Source organism: Ylistrum balloti, unplaced genomic scaffold (assembly GCF_031769215.1).
Source record: "Ylistrum balloti isolate Yb309-2 unplaced genomic scaffold, AGI_CSIRO_Ybal_v1 Utg370916, whole genome shotgun sequence".
Lineage (NCBI taxonomy): Eukaryota > Metazoa > Mollusca > Bivalvia > Pectinida > Pectinidae > Ylistrum > Ylistrum balloti.
The window spans coordinates 330,956-353,472 of NW_026782519.1; the positions used below are offsets into that span (position 1 = coordinate 330,956).

At 38.8% G+C, this 22,517-nt stretch overlaps 1 pseudogene; it reads left to right on the plus strand.

The window, feature by feature from the left end:
- Window positions 1-1,280: 1,280 nt before the first annotated feature.
- LOC132559457 (tripartite motif-containing protein 2-like) lies at window positions 1,281-10,635 on the plus strand (annotated as a pseudogene).
- The last annotated feature ends 11,882 nt before the right edge of the window (window positions 10,636-22,517 follow it).

Sequence of the window (22,517 nt, forward strand, 5' to 3'; positions counted from 1 at the left end):
GTCGCTGTCACCACCAGAGCACACCACGGAATGCTGCTTGCACTTGGAGCAGTCACCTGTGTAGCAGGATACAGTTGCATCTAACACTGCAGGTAAACGAGTCGTGATAATCTCAATGTCTCTGGAGTGAATTTTCATCAATTCCTTGAAAATCAGACTGCTCTGGGCTTTCAAGTCTTGAGAAAATACCTTCTGAGCACGAGACCTCATCAGTCTGGTACGACCAGGAAACATTGACTCGCTCCACTTAGCACTGTTACATTTCCGGAACTTTGCTCTGCCAAGGTGGGTTGGGTCAGCCAGTCTCTCCACTTTCCACATGGGATGTAAGGCTTTCATGGCTTCCTCCAGGCCTTGGGCTCCAGTTCCATCGCCATCTGTGGTTGCATATTTTATTAGCACGCCTTGTGTAGCCAGTTGATCCCCAATGTCCTTTCCCATGGCATACTCGGACAAGCCGTCGTGTCGGTCAGTGTTGGCTGTGCAGTCAGGATGACCACCAGGACAGGTGACATCATATCCTTTCCCTCTCAGCCAAGCTCCTGTCCAGCAAAGTTTGTTGTGGAGGGCACGTCCAAGTATCCACTTCTTAGGGGTAGATGTCTCGATACCCAGACACAACCCCTGTGAGGCATTCATCCCTGGCTTCTTAGCACTTCCAAATGATGTGCTGTTGTACCGCCCATCCACAGCTAGTCCGATGGTGCTCGGGGAATCATCTCCTCTCAGGGTGTTGACCTCCACCACCAGTCTGGTCTTCTCGGACATGTCCTTTTTGTTGAGGGCAGTAATGTCCTTGGACACTTGATTTGCCTGTCGCTGCATTCCACTCTTGGCTCCTGCAGGTATATTCAGGTGTCCGAGAAGTAACCTGGCTCCTTTGGTGCTGACAGCCTGGCCACACAAAGCTGAAGGCAGGTACTTGTTGACAAGGGCTGGCTTTGGTCCAGGCTTATCCGTGTCTGCCTCTCTACATAGTTTGTACAGTGGAGATCTGTACTGGCATTTATTACATCGGACAGCAAAACTCCATCCCAGAGCCCTTTTCCGCTCGGTGTCCAGTTCAAACTCCGGTACCATGCATGATGTAGTGTTTGGTTGTCCGGCGTGAAGTCTGATGATGTTCCACATTTTCACCATCAACACTATGTCGATGATCCGGTTTCCTTCTATTACAGGCTCAGAGTTGGATTCTTCAGCTGTAACAGTTGCTGGCTGTAGTATCCGTGTTGGACATGGTCTGTCTCCAGTATCTGTTGTTACCAGGGAAAGGCCGTCAGGACTGGGCTTGGTGATCAGCTGAAATTCTTGGGTGGTCAGTCTTCTGGTCAGAGCTGGTCTCTCTTCTCTGGTGACAGGTACCTTAGGATCTTCAACTATAAATACCTGGCCCTTATTCTTTGGAACATTTCCAGGCTTGAAATAATTGTTCCTTCTCTTTCTGTCTCCCTTTATATTGGTAATGGTCAGTAATGGTCAGTAGTGGTCAGCAGTGGTCAGTCAGAAGTAGTCAGATGTATTAAGAATACAAAAATCAAACTGAAGCTGACCATTTGATTGGTCATTGTGATATACACATCATTGCCTGTTTGATAATATAACATCAAAGGTGTTTCAGAGACAGGGAGAGCCCCAAAAGTAAACATAAAAGCCCAAAGAGAACCCCCCCCCAACTCCCTTGCCTATGGCATGGGTAGTCTTTGTATGTATACATGTGGCTGTTAGTTAGTCCAGTGGGTGTCATTCACTGTGATTGTTTACTGCAAGTCTTCACTGTTATCTATTGATTATTTCATGTCCAAATCAAAGCTGAAAAATGCTTTAAAGCAGATTAAATGTTCAGTTAATATTAAAATTTGGTAATTTAAAAAAAAAAATGAAGTTGTAATTTGAAATTGAAAAACTTTTTTGTATAGGTATATGTAGGAATTATTCAAGTTTATATACCAATTTACAGAACTGAAATATCTTAATAATTGCAAAATCTGTTTCATTTTTCCTTGCTTGGTGTCTGTGATATGTACAGCAAAGTGTATGTAAAGCTGAGTTAAAATCTCAGTCTGAGAGGGGTTTTTCAATTCTTCATAACTCCTGTTTTATTTGACCTACGCTGATTCTGTTTACGCCGAAATGTTTGAAATAGCTCACAGTTGATGAAAATATTTTTTTTTTAAATTAAAAAAAAAAAAGTGTCCTATAATAGGACTAAGACCACAATTAAATACTTCCGGGTTCAGTACCCACGAATGAAGTCCCTAAAAACTATATGTATATTTGGGAAAAAAATAATATTCCTCTTTGAATTGGATGTTTGCCTATAAATTTGCTGTAGATGTGTTATAGAGATGATAATCTAGCTGTCAGTGTGTAAATCATTCATATTGAACATGTATTTTGTGCTGCAGGATCCGGTGTAAAAAGTCCTGTTTTCACCTTTACCCCTGACCCGGATGTATATAATTGACGTTGGTGACACACATGGAGGTATATCTCCAGAAAATACCCAACGTGATGGGTTGAAACGTTTACATTTTGCTTCTCAGATGTTGATCTTGGCCAGGTGAAATGGAAATTTGCAGATGAAACTTTGGGACTTAGTTATGAATTTTAATGTTACAATGAAACATATAGTGAAATTAATTGTGGTCTTAGTCCACAAAGCATGCGGTAGAAAGGTTTAAAATAAGATAAGTTTATTTCCAGTTCAGGACTTATATACAAGTTCTCTAGGCCAGATTAAAAAAAATGCATTATACGAAATATTGAAATATTAAAAATATTACAGTTATTTTACATAGACCGCTTACAAATGTACATCAAGTATACAATTTGGAAATTATTTAATTGCAGCTCTGTAATTAATGAACAGTTCTTGGTTTTTATAGTGTTTGTCAAATTCATTTTTAAATTTACTTGCTGAAATTTCATGTTCAGGTAATTTATTCCAAATGGTTGCCGACCTAACTGAAATTTTTTCTCCTTAGCATGGTTGAAGAACTCTTTGGATATGTTGTTCTTGAGTTTACTGGATGGCTATGTCGTTGAGCAGCGTTATCCCATAACATTACTAAATTGCAGCATTCTTGGTAATTCTCTCATATCTCCCTTTACTCTTCTGAAGGCTAATGTTGGTATATGTAGTCTCTCCAGCCTCTGGAAGGCTCTCAGTTGCCCTTCTGTGTACTCCCTCTATCCTATCGATGTTCCTTTTTTGAAATGGTGACCATATGGGGCTCACGTGTCTAGGTGTGAACGTCCTATGCATTTGTATAAAGGAATGAAAAAAACCTATGATCGTTAAACTGGAATGTTCTCCTGAGAAGAACAAACATGGAGCTAGTTTTTTTTTTTTTTTTTTACTTTTTCACTTATGTGATTATCAAAGAGAAAATTGGAATCAATTATAACACCAATATCCTTCTCTTGGGTTACTGTCTGTAAGTGTGTCCCATGGAGGTGATATGTTGAGCCGAAGGTTTCATGTCCTCTAAAAACCTGTTATCCATGCAATTATTTGTTCTGAAAAGTTATACGAAAGTAATATACTTATTAGGCGGTTGTGCAGAATAGAACGCTTTTTGTAGTCCATATATATACAATCTATATACTGCCCTTTATCTGAAGCATCTGTCCAGTTATCTAATACTTCTAAGAGTTGCAATGATGTTGACCTCCCAGTTTGTCTGGGATGGGTGGGAATTGACAGAACGGCACTCTTTGTATACTTAAAGCTACCGATAGGATGAGGTTGAAAGGTTCGGGTTATTTTTTGGTGGATAGGGAATATGGAATTATGGAAACCCGAGGTCAAAACCCTGTAAGAAGGAGGAATATAATACAAGGTTCAACTAATACGAGTCATATTTACCCAAACCTGTGCTTTCACCGAATCTAGTCAAAATCCCTTCAAGTACTACATTTTTTTAAGTCATCTGACCCAAAGGGTCAAGATGACCTATAGCCATCATGCGCCGTGCGCCGTCTGCCATCCGCCGTGCGTAAACTTTTCATTCAAACAACTTCTTCTCAAATACTAGAAGGTCTAGGGGGCTAATACTTGGCACAGAGGATACTGGCATGGAGCTCTACCAAGTTTGTTCAAATGAATGACCGTGACCCACTTTAAAGGTCACGGGGGTCAAATATGTTAAAATCTTTAAACTTCTTCTCAATAACCAAAAGGCTCAGATTGCTGATATTGTGCCTGTGGCATGCTGGGATGAAGGGCTATTAAGTTTGTTTAAATGAATGACCTTGAACAACTTTCAAGGTCACAGGGGTCAAATATGTTAAAATCTTTAAATAACTTCTTCTCAAATACTAGAAAGCCTAGGGGGCTAATACTTGGCCCATAGCATGCTGGCGTGGAGCCCTACAAAGTTTGTTCAAATGAATGACCTTGGCCCACTTTCAAGGTCACAGGGGTCAAATATGTTAAAATATACAAAGGACTTCATCTCAATAAGCAAAAGTCTATGAGTGCTGATATTGGGTCTGTAGCATGCTGGGAGGAAAGGCTACCAAGTTTATTCAAATGAATGACCTTGAACAACTTTCAAGGTCGCAGGGGTCAAATATGTTAAAATCTTTAAATAACTTCTTCTCAAATACTAGAAGGCCTAGGGGGCTAATACTTGGCCCATAGCATGCTGGCATGGAGCCCTACAAAGTTTGTTCAAATGAATGACCTTGGTCCACTTTCAAGGTCACAGGGGTCAAATATGTTAAAATATACAAAGGACTTCATCTCAATAAGCAAAAGTCTATGAGTGCCGATATTGGGTCTGTAGCATGCTGGGAGGAAAGGCTACCAAGTTTATTCAAATGAATGACCTCAACCCACTTTCAAGGTCACAGGGGTAAAATATGTTAAAATATACAAACGACTTCTTCTCAACAAGCAAAAGTCCATGAGTGCTGATATTGGGCCTGTAAGATGCTTGGAGGAGAGGCTACCAAGTTTGTTCAAATGAATGACCTCAACCCACTTTCTAGGTTTGGCTTGCTTTTTGTCAGATGACCGTTAAGGCCCATGGGCCTCTTGTTTTCTATGTAGCGCCGCCGCTCTTATCCAAGGGTTTTGGAGGGGAGTGAAGAAATACTTTGTTCCTATATAGGGTTTTATTATTCTCTGTTAAGGAGTTTTATAGGGAGAGGAGAAATTTTAATAACATCTCTTATTCTTATTGTTCTATGATATTCATAGACCTCTAATCCAAAGTGTTCTACATCAAAACATCTCTGACCAAAAATGTTCTATGTTTATACGTTTCTGATCCTAAGTGTTGTATATTTATAGATCTCTGATCCTAAGTGTTCTATATTTATATATCTCTGATCCTAAGTGTTCTATATTTATAGATCTCTGATCCTAAGTGTTCTATATTTATAGATCTCTGATCCTAAGTGTTCTATATTTATAGATCTCTGATCCTAAGTGTTATATATTTATAGATCTCTGATCGTAATGTTCTATATTTATAGATCTCTGATCCTAAGTGTTCTATATTTATAGATCTCTGATCCTAAGTGTTCTATATTTATAGATCTCTGATCCTAAGTGTTCTATATTTATATATCTCTGATCCTAAGTGTTCTAAATTTTGATAGATCTCTGATCCTAAGTGTTCTATATTTATATATCTCTGATCCTAAGTGTTCTAAATTTTGATAGATCTCTGATCCTAAGTCTTCTATATTTATAGATCTCTGATCCTAGTGTTCTATATTTATAGATCTCTGATCCTAAGTGTTCTATATTTAAAGATCTCTTATCCTAGTGTTCTATATTGATATATCTCTGATCCTAGTCTTCTATATTTATATATCTCTGATCCTAAGTGTTATATATTTATATATCTCTGATCCTAGTCTTCTATATTTATAGATCCCTGATCCTAGTGTTCTATACTTATATCTTTAGACAAGTTTTTTTTATGTATGTTATTTACATGTCAAAAAAGCACGGATATGACCCTAAGTATTCTATATACAAGTATATTCCTATCTGTACCAAAGTTCTTTGTTTCAGCTTCTTTAATTATACATATAAATGTCGTCAGTGTATTGATTCCGATCTCTGACCACTCTCGACTCATATTTGTCTCAATGGAATAATATAATTAGATCAAAGTTGAGGACAGAAATATTTTTTGTTTACGTTATATTCATATGAGAACGTGACATTTTTTTCTGGAATACACCACGATTTATATGGCAGTTATCCTTGGACGAAGCAGAAGAAAGTAACGTTTTCAGAACACCTGGTCTTATATATTCACCTTGCACTTTTTCCATTGGCCTCCGTCTTTCTTCTAGTTTCATCGACTTTGTGTTTGAATTCTGTATATCTATAGTGTAATACAGTTTGTTCCTTTCTAATAATAAATCTGACAGTCCTCTATTATAATAAGGCCAAACCTTCTCATTATAAGACAGAGTTGTTTCACTTATATACTGACTCAACATCTTGCAGATGATACATGAATGGAAGAGAGATTTCAGTTCGACAAAAAAATCTGTGGTCATTCATCTAAGATATAAACTGACGTAACTTCTGTTTAAGGTTTATAAATAATTACTTTGGGAGAATAACAGAAGTTACAGTTTAATCAATGTTGGTCGTTATTACTGAACATTGATATATATTGATAATACGGTATCAGATGAGTTTAACAAAAGGACCACTTCAAATGTAAGTAACAGAGTAATAACCTTTTAAAATATAAGTACCATTGGACTCCGTGAACTCAAAACCTTGAGTTAATATTAATTGATTATGATGAATCTTGGTATGCAGCCTTGTACTCAGATCACCGATGAGTTTGACAATTGGATTGATTCAGTTGCAATTGATTGAATTGCAAACCTTGGCATTTTATCACCATGGACAATGGGAACACAAAAACTTGAGTAGAAATGAACAGACTTGGATGAACCTTAGTATGCAGTTTAACATTATGAAACCGATTCCTCTGTAACTTTCAGAGTTATGGCCCTTGGATTAGTTTGACAATGACCATTTAGCCCATGGCCCTATTGTGAATTTTAACTCACCAGGTCAGCATTTTTTTGTTTTTGTTTTTTGGCAAATTTTGTTTGAAAAATGAAAAAGAAATTCTGACACCATTAGTTCGAGGTATTTGCTTCTTTAATTTGGCTTCAGTGTAGAATTTGTCTTATGAATATTTCCTTGTCTTTTCAATAGGTATATATGATGACAGTGTGGTGAGGCAGTTAATTTCTGTTGCTGAAACACAAAGCAGAGTCAGACATGTGTCTAGTTGAAAACTTGGAAAAGCATTTCTTAAGTGTTTTGTATAACAGTGTAAATTTTATTGATTTGTGAGATATGAGGGTCGGCTGTCTTCAAGTAAAAAATCAAGGAAAGTAACTCGTGCGAAATTTACTTGAGAGAAAGAAATTTTATAACATATATTATTAGTAAATAATGCCAATGTCTTGAATTTCTTTTCAATTTGAATGTGTTGCTTTTTCATTGTAACAATACAAACACTAATTATGTCCTTTTTGGAGAACTAGAACAGTTACAAATAATAATGTCCTGTCCTGAGGACAGTAATATCAAGTATAAACAGGCTATATATGGAGGACCATTATATACATGGAATACCCTCAATTATAGATGTACAAAATGTACTAAGGTTGTATAGACAGGTTTATGATATATTACCTAACCTTACTTAAAGTGACCGCATCTGTTTGGAGGTTTGTGAATGAATCATTTCTCCAACATCAGCCTCAACATTCTCTCTGATGTATATTACTTTCTTAATCCTGAGTACAATCATTGAAATACCAGAGTTGTTGTTCCATGCACCTATTACTACTGTGATATGAGGCTACTACACTGTACTCTGGGAGAGAGAGATTGGACTGTACCATTACAAACATTCAAATGTATAACCATATTATTATGTCACTCAAACTCACAGATGTATGAACATGTCATACTGTGTTGTAAGGGTGTATTTTTATCAAAACATTAATATTTATAAAGATATATAACAACGTTAATAATTCTTGTCTATTTTCAGATTTTCCTGTCTCCGTCATGGCAACACCTGTGACTGCTTTCCGTCCTAAAGGTGTGAAAACATGTATCCATCATAAAGGGAAACACCTGGATTATTATTGTGAGAAATGTCAGGAACCTATTTGTCCAAAATGCATTTCTTCCATTCACAAAAGCCATCCTGTTTGTGAACTCAGTGAAATTACTCCCCAAAAGAAACAAGAAATTACAAACTTTTATCAACAAAACAGAACAAAATGACCTGGTAGAAGTCAGGGAATATATAACTTCTGCTGATTCATTACTCAAAGACAATACCAGTCATTTTGAGAAACTTTCACAGCAACTAAAAAATCAAACAGATCAACTAAAACATGAACTTGATCTATTTACAGCACAGACACTCTTAGTGTATAAACAGATGGAAGAGGACAACACCAGGATGATACAGAAATACAAACAAGAACTGGAGATGTACGACAGACAGCTGAAACAACAACTACAGGAATGTAAGGTGACTCTACAACGTGGTTCTCACCTGGACATCTATGACACAGAAATACATTCCTCATTACATCTCCCTGTCAAACCTGTCCTGGGTACGATCATCTTCACACCTAACACAAATCCACAACATCATCTACAACAGGCCGTAGGGACGATCATCACCTCAGGTCAAACATCAATTGACCATGATCGGTCAGTCTCAGTATCACATGACCAGGGACAATCCTCTAAACAACAACAAACAGTAGTAAAAGGGAAGAAAGCAGTGATAAGTAAAACACTACTGTCAGAGACCAAAGTGGTGAAGGAGTAGAAGTCTTCATGTGCCATTGTGTCTATATGTCCCACCACTGATGGTCAGGTGTGGACCAGTTATTACAGTGATACATTAACTCTCCTTAACAGGGAGGGTGAAGTAGTACAGAAGGTCACACACAAGGCCAGGGTCACTGATATCAGCCTATCACCCACAACACACAAACTGTGGGTCTGTGATTGGGAAAACAGCATCATGGAGGTGGTATCAGAACCAGTTAGAAGACACAAACCCACAGACAAATTCAGAACCAAGGAGGAACCCAGGTGTATATGTGTTACAGCCAGTAACCATATCATTGTGGGGATGAAGAAACACATCTGTAAATTTACTACACAAGGTCAAATGGTACTCACTACAATGGCTGTAGGGACTGGGAAACCATTAGTGTATACACCATGCAGGATGTCAGAGTGTCCAGTAACTCACAATGTCACAGTAATTGATTTGAACTATGAAATTGATGGTGGTGATGGAATCAAACGTGTTGTTGTCATGGATACTGACTTCCAGGAAGTGTTTGTATATAGAGGTGACATCCCCAGTACATATCAACAAACACCACAAACAGGACGTGTAACATTTGACCCAAGGGGTGTGGTGTATGACAGTGTGGGGAACCTCATCATAGGGGACTGTGAAAACCGTAGGGTCCTACTCCTCAGTGGAGATGGTGAGTTCCTCAGGATCATACACACAGACAGAGAGGGGACAGGGGCTGTAGGTATAGACAGGGAGGATGTTCTGTGGGTAAGGTTTGTGGATAACAATGTAAAACTACTACAGTACAGTGTGTAACAGTACTACTACAGTACAGTGTGTGACAGTACTACTACAGCACAGTGTGTAACAGTACTACTACAGTACAGCAGTGTGTAACAGAACTACTACAGTACAGCAGTGTGTAACAGTACTACTACAGTACACCAGTGTGTAACAGTTCTACTACAGTACATCAGTGTGTTACAGTACTACTACAGTACAGTGTGTAACAGTACTACTACAGTACAGTGTGTATCAGTACTACTACAGTTCAGCAGTGTGTTACATTACTACTACAGTACAGCAGTGTGTAACAGTACTACTACAGTACGGTGTGTAACAGTACTACTACAGTACAGCAGTGTGTAACAGTTCTACTACAGTACACCAGTGTGTTACATTACTACTACAGTACAGTGTGTAACAGTACTAGTACAGTACAGTGTGTAACAGAACTACTACAGTACAGTGTGTAACAGTACTACTACAGTACAGTGTGTAACAGTACTACTACAATACAGTGTGTAACAGTACTACTACAGTACAGCAGTTTATAACTAGACAGATGTATGTTATTCTAGTGAGTTACCATGGTAACAAACTTTGTAAGTAATATTTACATGTGACAAAAACAATACCGATTAAATATATGATGTTCGTCAGCAAAATGTTTCGTGTCACCACCCATATCCTTCACTTTGTAAACTACATATATGAACTCACTTGAGTGTGTTGAAACATTACTAGTTCATCTGGGGAAAAAGTGAGAAAAAAACATTCTTTTCAATTTTACTTTTGGATGATCTCCTTGCTTAAGTTTACTTTTTTATATCAAATATCAATGTTTATGTATATGCCTTTTGTTCTTCTTGATTAATTCAAATGAAAATCAGTATAAAGTTATGTTGTGTATTTAGAGGTGACCAAAGTCTTATAATGTACATGTATACTGTATCCTTATCTGTGTATAGTGTGTTTTGTATATTTGTCATTTAATAAGCAATAAAATACTTTGGTGTTTTATTTTTTCTCCGGGAAGTGATTTAATAGGATGTCGGAATAGCTCCGGGCTCCGATTTAGCAGAGTGTCAGAATACTTAGGGGTCAGATTTAAAAGGATGTCGGAATACTCAGGGGTCAGATTTAACAGTACAGTCTAGTTATCCTGTCAGCAGTAGGGGCTGTGTCTGAATAACAGTACATTCGAGTTCTCTTGTCAGCCGGAGGGGTTTTGTCTGTATAACAGTACAGTCTGGTTCTCCTGTCAGCAGTAGGGGTTGTGTCTGTATAACAGTACAGCCGGGTTCTCCTGTCAACAGTAGGGCTTGTGTCTGTATAACAGTACAGTCTGGTTCTCCTATCAGTAGTAATGGTTGTGTCTATATAACAGTAAAGTCTGGTTCTCCTGTCAGCAGTAGGGGCTGTGTCTATATAACAGTAAAGTCTGGTTCTCCTGTCAGCAGTAGGGGCTGTGTCTATATAACAGTAAAGTCTGGTTCTGCTGTCAGCAGTAGGGGTTATGTCTGTATAACAGTACAGTCTAGTTCTCCTGTCAGCAGTAGTGGTTGTGTCTATATAACGGTAAAGTCTAGTCCCCCTATCAGCAGTAGGGGCTGTGTCTATATTACAATAGCGTCTGGTTCTCCTGTCAGCAGTAAATGTTGTGTCTATATAACAGTACAGTCTAGTTCTCTTGTCAGCAGTAGGGGTTATGTCTGTATAACAGTACAGTCTAGTTCTCCTGTCAGCAGTAGGGGTTGTGTCTGTATAACAGAACAGTCTGGTTCTCCTGTCAGCAGTAGGGGTTGTGTCTGTATAACAGTACAGTCTGGTTCTGCTGTCAGCAGTAGGGGTTGTGTCTATACAACAGTACAGTCTAGTTCTCCTGTCAGCAGTAGGGGTTGTGTCTGTATAGCAGTACAGTCTGATTCTCTTTGCAGCAGTAGGGGCTGTGTCTATGTAATAGTACAGTCTAGTTCTCATGACAGTAGTAATGGTTGTGTCTATATAACAGTACAGTTTGGTTCTCCTGTCAGCAGTAAAGGTTGTGTCTGTATAGCAGTACAGTCTGGTTCTCTTGTCAGCTGTAAAGGTTGTGTCTGTATAATAGTACAGTCTAGTTCTCCTGTCAGTAGTAAGGGGTGTGTCTGTATAGCAGTACAGTCTGATTCTCTTTTCAGCAGTAGGGGCTGTGTCTATGTAATAGTACAGTCTAGTTCTCATGTCAGTAGTAATGGTTGTGTCTATATAACAGTACAGTTTGGTTCTCCTGTCAGCAGTAAAGGTTGTGTCTGTATAGCAGTACAGTCTGGTTCTCTTGTCAGCTGTAAAGGTTGTGTCTGTATAATAGTACAGTCTAGTTCTCCTGTCAGTAGTAAGGGGTTGTGTCTGTATAACAGTAAAGTCTAGTTCTCCTGTCAGCAGTAGGGGTTATGTCTGTAGAACAGTACAGTCTAGTTCTCCTGTCAGCAGTAGTGGTTGTGTCTATATAACGGTAAAGTCTAGTCCTCTTATCCGCAGTAGGGGCTGTGTCTATATAACAATAGAGTCTGGTTCTCCTGTCAGCAGTAAAGGTTGTGTCTGTATAACATTACAGTCTAGTTCTCTTGTCAGCAGTAGGGGTTATGTCTGTAGAACAGTACAGTCTAGTTCTCCTGTCAGCAGTAGGGGTTGTGTCGTTATAACAGTAAAGTCTAGTCCTCAGCAGTAGGGGTTGTGTCTGTATAGCAGTACACTCTGGTTCTCCTGTCAGCAGTAGGGGTTGTGTCTGTATAACAGTACAGTCTAGTTCTCCTATCAGTAGTAATGGTTGTGTATATATAACAGTACAGTCTGGTTCTCCTGGCAGCAGTAGGGATGTGTCTATACAACAGTACAGTCTAGTTCTCCTGTCAGCAGTAGGGGTTGTTTCTGTATAGCAGTACAGTCTGATTCTCTTTTCAGCAGTAGGGGCTGTGTCTATGTAATAGTACAGTCTAGTTCTCATGTCAGTAGTAATGGTTGTGTCTATATAACAGTACAGTTTGGTTCTCCTGTCAGCAGTAAAGGTTGTGTCTGTATAGCAGTACAGTCTGGTTCTCTTGTCAGCTGTAAAGGTTGTGTCTGTATAATAGTACAGTCTAGTTCTCCTGTCAGTAGTAAGGGGTGTGTCTGTATAGCAGTACAGTCTGATTCTCATTTCAGCAGTAGGGGCTGTGTCTATGTAATAGTACAGTCTAGTTCTCATGTCAGTAGTAATGGTTGTGTCTATATAACAGTACAGTTTGGTTCTCCTGTCAGCAGTAAAGGTTGTGTCTGTATAGCAGTACAGTCTGGTTCTCTTGTCAGCTGTAAAGGTTGTGTCTGTATAGCAGAACAGTCTGGTTCTCCTATCAGTAGTAATGCTTGTGTCTATATAACAGTAAAGTCTGGTTCTCCTGTCAGCAGTAGGGGCTGTGTCTATATAACAGTAAAGTCTGGTTCTCCTGTCAGCAGTAGGGGCTGTGTCTATATAACAGTAAAGTCTGGTTCTCCTGTCAGCAGTAGGTGTTGTGTCTATATAACAATAGAGTCTGGTTCTCCTGTCAGCAGTAAAGGTTGTGTCTGTATAACATTACAGTCTAGTTCTCTTGTCAGCAGTAGGGGTTATGTCTGTATAACAGTACAGTCTAGTTCTCCTGTCAGCAGTAGGGGTTGTGTCTGTATAACAGAACAGTCTGGTTCTCCTGTCAGCAGTAGGGGCTGTGTCTATATAACAGTAAAGTCTGGTTCTGCTGTCAGCAGTAGGGGTTATGTCTGTAGAACAGTACAGTCTAGTTCTCCTGTCAGCAGTAGGGGTTGTATCTTTATAACAGTAAAGTCTAGTCCTCAGCAGTAGGGGTTGTGTCTGTATAGCAGTACACTCTGGTTCTCCTGTCAGCAGTAGGGGTTGTGTCTGTATAACAGTACAGTCTAGTTCTCCTATCAGTAGTAATGGTTGTGTATATATAACGGTACAGTCTGGTTCTCCTGTCAGCAGTAGGGGTTGTGTCTTTATAACAGTAAAGTCTAGTCCTCAGCAATAGGGGTTGTGTCTGCATAACAGTACAGTCTGGTTCTCCTGTCAGCAGTAGGGGTTGTGTCTATATAACAATACAGCCTGGTTCTCCTGTGAACAGTAGGGGTTGTGTCTGTATAACAGTACAGTCTGGTTCTCTTGTCAGCAGTAAAGGTTGTGTCTGTATAATAGTACTGTCTAGTTCTCTTGTCAGTAGTAAGGCTTGTGTCTGTATAACAGTACAGTCTGGTTCTCCTATTAGTAGTAATGGTTGTGTCTATATAACAGTAAAGTCTGGTTCTCCTGTCAGCAGTAGGGGCTGTGTCTATATAACAGTACAGTCTAGTTCTCCCGTCAGCAGTAGGAGTTGTGTCTATATAACGGTACGGTCTGGTTCTCCTGTCAGCAGTAGGGGTTGTGTCTGTTTAACAGTACAGTCTAGTTCTCTTGTTAGCAGTAAAAGTTGTGTCTGTATAATAGTAGAGTCTAGTTCTCCTGTCAGTAGTAAGGGGCGTGTCCGTATAACAGTGCAGTCTGGTTCTCCTGTCAGCAGTCGGGGCTGTGTCTATATAACAGTACAAACCATTATTACTCAAATAAATACATTACGGGTGGTATGCCGTGTTACTTTATTTTTTACATGTGTTTCGTTTTCGGGAAATACAGGTGTTACTGATAAGGTTACTGTCCTGTAACAAGTAGTTACGTGTACAAAAAAAAAAAAAAAAAATGCGGTATGCTAACTATACTTACTTGTGACCTATAGTTATTCATGGATATGCTCTAGAATAGTCCTTCTCTCTGACCTTGGAAGAACAACTTGCCATGTCTCATTTGGGCTTTTTCTATGCAGCAAGTTTTCTTGTATTCACAGTGACTCGAACTGCGACCAAAGTGAGATTGCTGTCATATTACAACCCCCAATGCTTTTAAATGACGGTTTCTTCCCTTCCGTCACCCATGTCAGTACAACTTTGATGTCTTCATTAGCGTTTTGTTTAACACTGGTCTGTTGTGCATCAGGCTACTGCTTTCCCATTCTTGGTCAAATCCACATTGTCTGCAAGGTATTCTGCTGTCGTCTTGCTGGGATATGTGGCAATGCCCTGCTCTGATACCACGTGGCCTAGGGACAGCACTTCTTTCTTGCAAAGGTGACACTTCAATTTCCGTCCTGCTGACATGAGTCGTTCAAACAGTCTATGGAGGTTGTCTAACATTTCCTTGAAAGATCTACCAACTATGATTATATCGTCGAGGTAGATGAGACATATCTGCCACTTTAGACCAGATAGAACTGCTTCCATTAAGCGCTCAAATGTAGCAGGTGCCGATGCTAACCCAAAAGGCATTAGTCGAAACTCATACAATCCAGTTATTGTGGCAAACGCAGTCTTTTCTTGATCCTCTGGCTCTACCTCAACTTGCCAATATCCAGAATTCAGGTCTAGGATCGAGAACCAAGAACAGCTTGACAATTAATCTAGTGTTTCGTCTATCCTTGGTAAGGGATAGGCGTCAGGGATGCTAACTGCGTTTAGCTGCCGGTAGTCAATACAGAACCTTATGGTACCATCTTTCTTCTTGACTAGCACGATACCAGAACTCCAAGGGAAAGATGATTTTTGTATTACTCCTCGCTCAAGCATATCTTCGACTTGTCTGTTTACCCTAGGTCCTAGTTTGCCTGGAACCCTTCGTAATGGCTGCTTGATCGGATGAGCGTCCCCTGTCCGTATGAGATGTTTTACAATATCGGTGCATCCTAAGTCTGAACCTGTAACTGCAAAAAGCTTCTCAGATCTCTTCAACAGACCTCCCAACTCCTTTTGTTGCTGCTCAGTCAGATTTGCTTTAGAAGCTATAACAATTCCTCCAGGTCATTCCTTAGCTTAGCAGGATTTTCTGTTACTTCGGGTTTCTGGTTATCATTTACGGCCTGTACAGCACACGCTTGTCCGAGAGTTGTACCTGGGTATATTTCTTGTCCTTCTGCACAGATGTTCATCATACGTACGGGAATATCGGGAACATTCGCCACTAATGTCCTTTCAACTAGAGCTGTGTCTCGTCGTAAGAAGGTTTCAGCACCTTCAGCTAGAAGCATCTCACCTTGTATGTGCCTATCTGGTGGTGTGCACACTTTACCAGTGATCAGGACCTCACTCATTGCTGGCAACAAAACATGTTCCGTAGAGTATACCCTAAAACAACCCATTGCACCCTCATACCGAGTAGCAATGTCCACACCATCCAGTGTCAAACAACCATTCTGAAAGTCGAGAGACCCATGTCTCTTTTTCATGACATCAAGCCCTAGTATACCATCTGTACTAATCCTAGCTATAACTGCCTCAATGTATATATCTTTGCAGGCATCAAGTCGAATTATAAAGCTACCCCGACTGACCGACTACATGTAGCTTGTCACCTCTTGCGGTGAAGATATCTTGGTGTACCTCGCTTAGTTTAGGTTTGGCTGTATGAGCAATGCTATCAAACACTCTCAGAAATGATAGTGACCGTTGCTCCCGTATCTTCCAAGATTTATGCTCTAGCGCCATGTACATCTGCTTCTATGTACATGCCAGCCTCAGGTGTTGCCACTGATGCACCAATACTAGCTTTTGCCTTCCTTTTCTTCTTACGTCTAACTCCCACCTGCTGGGCTGCTGGTTTGTTACTCTCATTTCCTGTTTTCTGCTGTAGCTTCGGACAATCCCGCTGGAAATGTCCTTCTTTCTTACAATAAAAACAAGACTTTCCACTCACGTGCCTGGCTAAATTTCTGCTGTTTGTCCTTTTTCTCTTTCATCCTTTGGACACCAGTCTCCAGAGTAACCAGTTTTCTCTGGATATCTTTCAATAGGGTGATTATTTCAGGTAACTCAGCATTTGGTGAGTCGATCTCTATACTGCTTCTCGCACCGTTTATACGCCTCAAGCTCTACTGCTAACCGTGTAGCATTGGTAAGGTTACGAGGTCGGGCTTGCTTTATTCTTATTCTCATCTCAGAATCACTCAGTGCCTCTATGAACTGCTGCTTGGCAAGAGTGTCTCTCATATCACTAGGCACTCAAGGGTATGCTAAATTTACAAGCCTCCGAATAGCTTGTCCCAGCTCGGGCAGTGTTTCTGATGACTTCTGCCTCCCCTCCAGTAGCTGTACCCGGTATAGCTCTGTTTGATTAGGTGGTGAAAAACGCTCCTCTAGTGAGGTTGTCACTCGAGACTGATGAGACCTATATCAACTTAGGACATCTTCCGCCAATACTGTTCACAACACAGCTATCTGCTGTTAATACACTACGCAGTCCACGACTACCGTGTCGTGACCACTAATGATATACTGAGAAAGTGATACCTAACACTGGTACTACGAACAGTACTGCGTCATGTTCAGTATTGACATAGATCAAGGCAAGGCTTACTCAGTCACTTCTGTCTGTCTATGCCAATACCTACCAATAGTGAAGAGTGAGACATCTTACCAATAACGACCAACCTTCGAACGAAGAATAATCCTCCCAGTGTCTGCCGACCGCTATTTATACTTTGGAGGGAAACAACGACCCCTAGAGGTGATAACAAAAACTAATCACAGAAACGCTTACATGACATTACGATTGATGAAACCTCTGGCGGACATCAACAATAACAGCACACGTACGGAGAATTTACACACATGACACATGTATCATAACTGTAAGGCCTATTTCCGCCACACTAAGAACTCAGGTTATGCTGTTGTCGGTTATACTAATTGAATGAAAAACACTGCATATAGACACACGTGTGTGTTAAAAGTGCTTTGAAATAAAACAGAGACCATTATTTTATAACTCAATAGTGTTGTGGATACTTTTATCGACTCTTTTTATAGTGTCAATATGTACCCTTGTGTAGGATAATGTCTCGCTTTGTGTTACTGCGTTATCGCCTATTTTCAATTTTCCATGGTTAAAAACAAACAAAAAGATAAAAACAGATAAATTACATCGCAGGCACTTTATTTCGTGAATAAATATAGATTCTTTGCAAAGATGTTAAGATAAATATGAAACTATCATAAGGACATGAATTTCTATCTCTTCAACTTTTTATGATTCAGTTCACATGGGATTATTTGTCTCCGTGTAAGGAAGATAAATTGAATTCTTGATTACTAAAGCTTTTGTTAACTGGATAAACATTAATACATTTGGTGGTTATACTGCTTGCTTTGTCATCCATTGAATTATTGACCTTTGGATGCTGTTGACGTAATTAAGAAGTAAAAATCGGCCAATATCATTCATTTACATGCATCTTTTGGGTGTTTTTCTTCTATGCCACGACAGCAGCTTACGATATTTCGATATAAATTTCATTTTACCAAACTTTATTAACATTTGATAAAACAAACTCGATATGTCTGTATTTTGTTTTCTTTTTTTAGTGTTTTGGTTGATAATTTTATAATTGCCATTAATTTGAATATTGATTCTTATTGCGGGTCAAGGTAATTATTATATGGTTTCATCCTCTACCCTTTCACAGGCCCAATATCGGTGATATTGAGTGTTTTGTTGTCGAGATGTGTTTTAAAGATTTAACTCTAAGTGAGATGGTAATGCCGGAATTTCCAGCTTGTTTTCCTTAATTATTGTACACCAGGATAAATACATATCTTCTCCGCATCCATCACGTCTGATAAAGGTGACAGTAGTCACTGAAACATCACATCATGGATGTTACAAGATGTATAATTCCATACACGAAATTACAACCTATCAAATAAATAACGTCTGATTTATAACTTGACACGAAATATTGGTCAGCCTTAATGTTTTCTGAAAATAGCTTGCACTAAGGGGCTATGTCTGTCTGGCATGTCACTATGACGAGCAATCCTGGAAGTTATTTTTTGCCGTTAATTAAATAGGAAACTAAACAAATCATACATATTACCTGTAACATAGCCTGTTTATATTAAATTCTTAATACACTTAAGATACATTCTGGCCACTCCATATTGCACAATATAGACTATGAATCTTATGTAATATGTTTATATTTGTGGTACATTTACAGTATCCGTATGTAGCTGATTAACGGTGGTCTCCAGTACAATTACTATATATAATATTACGACAGCCAAACATTATCAAACAAACTGCAACATGAGTAGCTTCTCGCCAGCTATATCGACATAGGTCATACTCCGCTAGCTGCTGATTTCATAGCAGATTTCGGTCACTCATACTGGATCTCAAATATTGTATGCGTTCATCAAAAGTTGATGTTCGCTATGTTACATGCATTCCTGATAGTTTGCCCAATGCATAGAATTCTATGCGCAATAATTTAGCTGCAACCCATATATCTATTTTGATCAAAATATGGTTAAAGGTAGCCGAGAGCCATAAACCGTATATAATGTTTACTGAATAGCGTCGCCGGGGAATCTTTACTCGTTTCTTTTTAACAAACAGGCTCACAATAGTCTCAGAAACAAAACATGATATCATGAATACGCGTCACTGATTTCACCGGTGCTACTTTAAATTCCTTTCTACACTGGGTGCAGGAAAACGTATAACCGACACCCGTTTGTAGCTGTATTAACACAGCTCTTCCAAGAAGACCGTATTCAAAGAAATTAACTTCTACCCAGAAAAGGACACGTTACAGACACTGGAAATACCAACAGTAAACAAAAACTGTGACATTAAACATGGAAGCACCCAAGTATAAAAATGTATACCCTTCTAAAGAAAATCAGGGACAACACAACCCAGCCTTGCAGGATTGATAATGGTTTTTAATTATAATACAATTTATTTTTTCTGTTTATTTAATGGAACAGAAAAAAACAGTATCTAGAAAAAGCTATTACATGTGACATGAATATTCACACTTACATATCAGACCCAAATGTTCTCCTATAGTGTAGATCAATACAGACCGGTTCAAAGGTGTTCCATAGTTGAATAGACGCGTAATGTAATGTCATATATGAAGACACTATTACAAAGATTGAAAAATCTACGTTAAAATCCTTGGTGAAGTTTTCGCATAATTACAAGTAAACAAGATCTCTTAAGCATCTGAATTGAAAGTTGTTTTTCAAGCCGAACGTAAACAGGAATATTTTGAAGATAATATATGCGAATTTTGAAATAAGGAAACAAAGATAGCGTACACATCCTAAGAAATGTTAAAATTGCCAGATATTTCAAAACGTATTTCCGTTTTTGTATGAAAGTAACAGGTCACATGGGCTACCCATTTCCCCAATAAATTATTCATGTCTGTTCGATATGTGCCCGAAAAAAACCACCAAAAAATAAAAAATTGAAAAGCAATAAAAGAAACAGATTACCTGAATGTTTACTCTGCAAGTCCAACGTTTCGAAACGTTATACGATTCGGTTTTAATGAAAAGGGATTGTCGGGTCACACTAGCCAACAACAAAAAAAAATTCAGCAAAGAGAAACAATTCTAAACTTTGTTTAAAATTGACAAAAAAATAACATTGCGGTTTTTTTTATATGTATATCAATGGAAAATACAAAGCTGAAACTTGAAACAGCCTAAACATTATGATAGAAATATGTTCATCCTAAATTAAATTTACTAGGGAAGTAAAAGCTTACTTAAACAATTTTGTTGATGTCCTATGCTTAAAGCTTGACATAAATAAATGCATTTTCAGGTCACTGGCCAGAAGGATAAGTGAGCTTAAGCCGTAGCGCGGCGCCGTATTCCGTCCGTCCATCCATCCGTCGTGTTTCGTCAGTTGTCAGTCCTGTGTCAACTTATCCAATCAAACGACTGCTCAATAATTAATACGCGAAACGTCAAGATATTTGGCTGGTATAGGACCATATTTGCGAAAATATGAATTTGACCCTTATTCAAGGTAACCAGAGCCAAATTTGTTAAAACAAAAAAAAAAAAAAAAACAACACTTCTTAATCAAATCTCCATATCGCCAAATTAACATATTGACGTCACGCATCACGTGACCTCGTTCCGCCTGCACAATATGAATATTCAACAGACTAAGCTAGCAGGGCTTAAAACGTTACACGACAAGGAACTAATATTATCTGTTTATAAGTCCGTACATGTAGATCAGCGAGCACAATTAATCTACTTATTTTGTGAGAGAGCAAGTGTTACAATAGAACTGTGAGAGTATCCTCGGAACGATCACTTAGATACGTCGACAATATTTACAAGTGTGTTTCATTTGACTCTCTGAGGTTGGAGTAAAAGAACCTGGCTTCATCAATTTAACATTCACATCGGTAAAATTCCAGGTAAGTAGTAATGTATTCGGGTGAGGTAAGGTATTTTGGTGTTCGTAGGTTGCGTGGGGTAGAACTGGAACACGACATACGTTGCGGATAGGTTGTGAGGCAGCCCAGAGAGTAAAGTTGGAGATTTTCTTTGTGTAGGGTGGGTGTGGAATAATTGGAACGGCACTGTTTTTATACTACATGCGGCCCATACGATGCGATAGAAGGGTTTGATTTGTCCGGGGTAGGGGTTACAATCACTTTTGCTTACCCAAGACGATATCGTTCGTCACTATTGATATATAAAAGCTTTTTCTCACGTTTTGTAAACATGTCTCCATTTACAATCGTTATTGAAAAGAAGTCGAAAAATCCTTTAAGCATTTACATGAGAGGTCGATATTTACTGCAAACACATATACAATATAACGTATGTCTTATACACTTGCATTCTACCTGTGATATGGCGTTATAAAAAGCTTGCAGCATTGCGACATCACACCTTACTTGTAAACGCACTTTCTACACATGTACATTTCTTTTCGTGACGACTTCCTGAACTTTGTATAACTTCGGTTTGTATTGTAAGCGGGACCCAGTTTAATTATTTTTTTTACATGTTTCAATATCCACACAAGATTTTCTTCAAATATACCACTCAGCTTATTAAGTTAATCTTGTTGCCTTGTTTTTTTGACATCAGGGTTTTTGCTGAAAGCAACCGCCGACAAGATTACAACAATCATTGTGTTCATATATATAAGATTAACGACAGACCTATATCGCTTAAGTCACGGTTAAGATCTCTCCGCGTTGAACATCTTAAAATGTATACATACAGACATCCAGTGCAGCTGATGTGTATATTATTTTAAAAGTACACACAGATTGTGTTGTTAGTAATATCAGAGATAGATGTTTTCATTAAGCGGAGTTCGGAATTTTTGTTTTGATATAGTATCCGTACTGAGTAGGGCAACGCCTTTAGTGCTCATTTCACATTACCCAATACACGTTCGAAATATGATCTTACACTACGTGACAGTTTAACTGCAGAACTTTAAAAAAACACTTGAGCGATCAACTGTGCAATCTAAACTTGTATCGTCAGTGTTAGCAACGTTATGAAACAATAACTAATATTTCCTGTTTATAAGTCCATATATGTAGATCAGCAATCACAATCGGTAATTTATCTGCTTACGTTGAAGAAAATACAATATGCTTGTTTCTAGGGTTAGAGTAAAAGAAGTTGGCTTCACTATTTTGGGAATACCTTTAGTAAGTTTCCACGTACGTAATAATGTGTTCGGTCAAGGTTAGGTAGTGTGATGTTTGTAGGGTGTCAAGAAACACATCTTTCCAAGGAAATGAAATCTCCATATCGCCAAATTAACATATTGACGTCACGCATCACGTGACCTCGTTCCGCCTGCACAATATGAATATTCAACAGACTAAGCTAGCAGGGCTTAAAACGTTACACGACAAGGAACTAATATTATCTGTTTATAAGTCCGTACATGTAGATCAGCGAGCACAATTAATCTACTTATTTTGTGAGAGAGCAAGTGTTACAATAGAACTGTGAGAG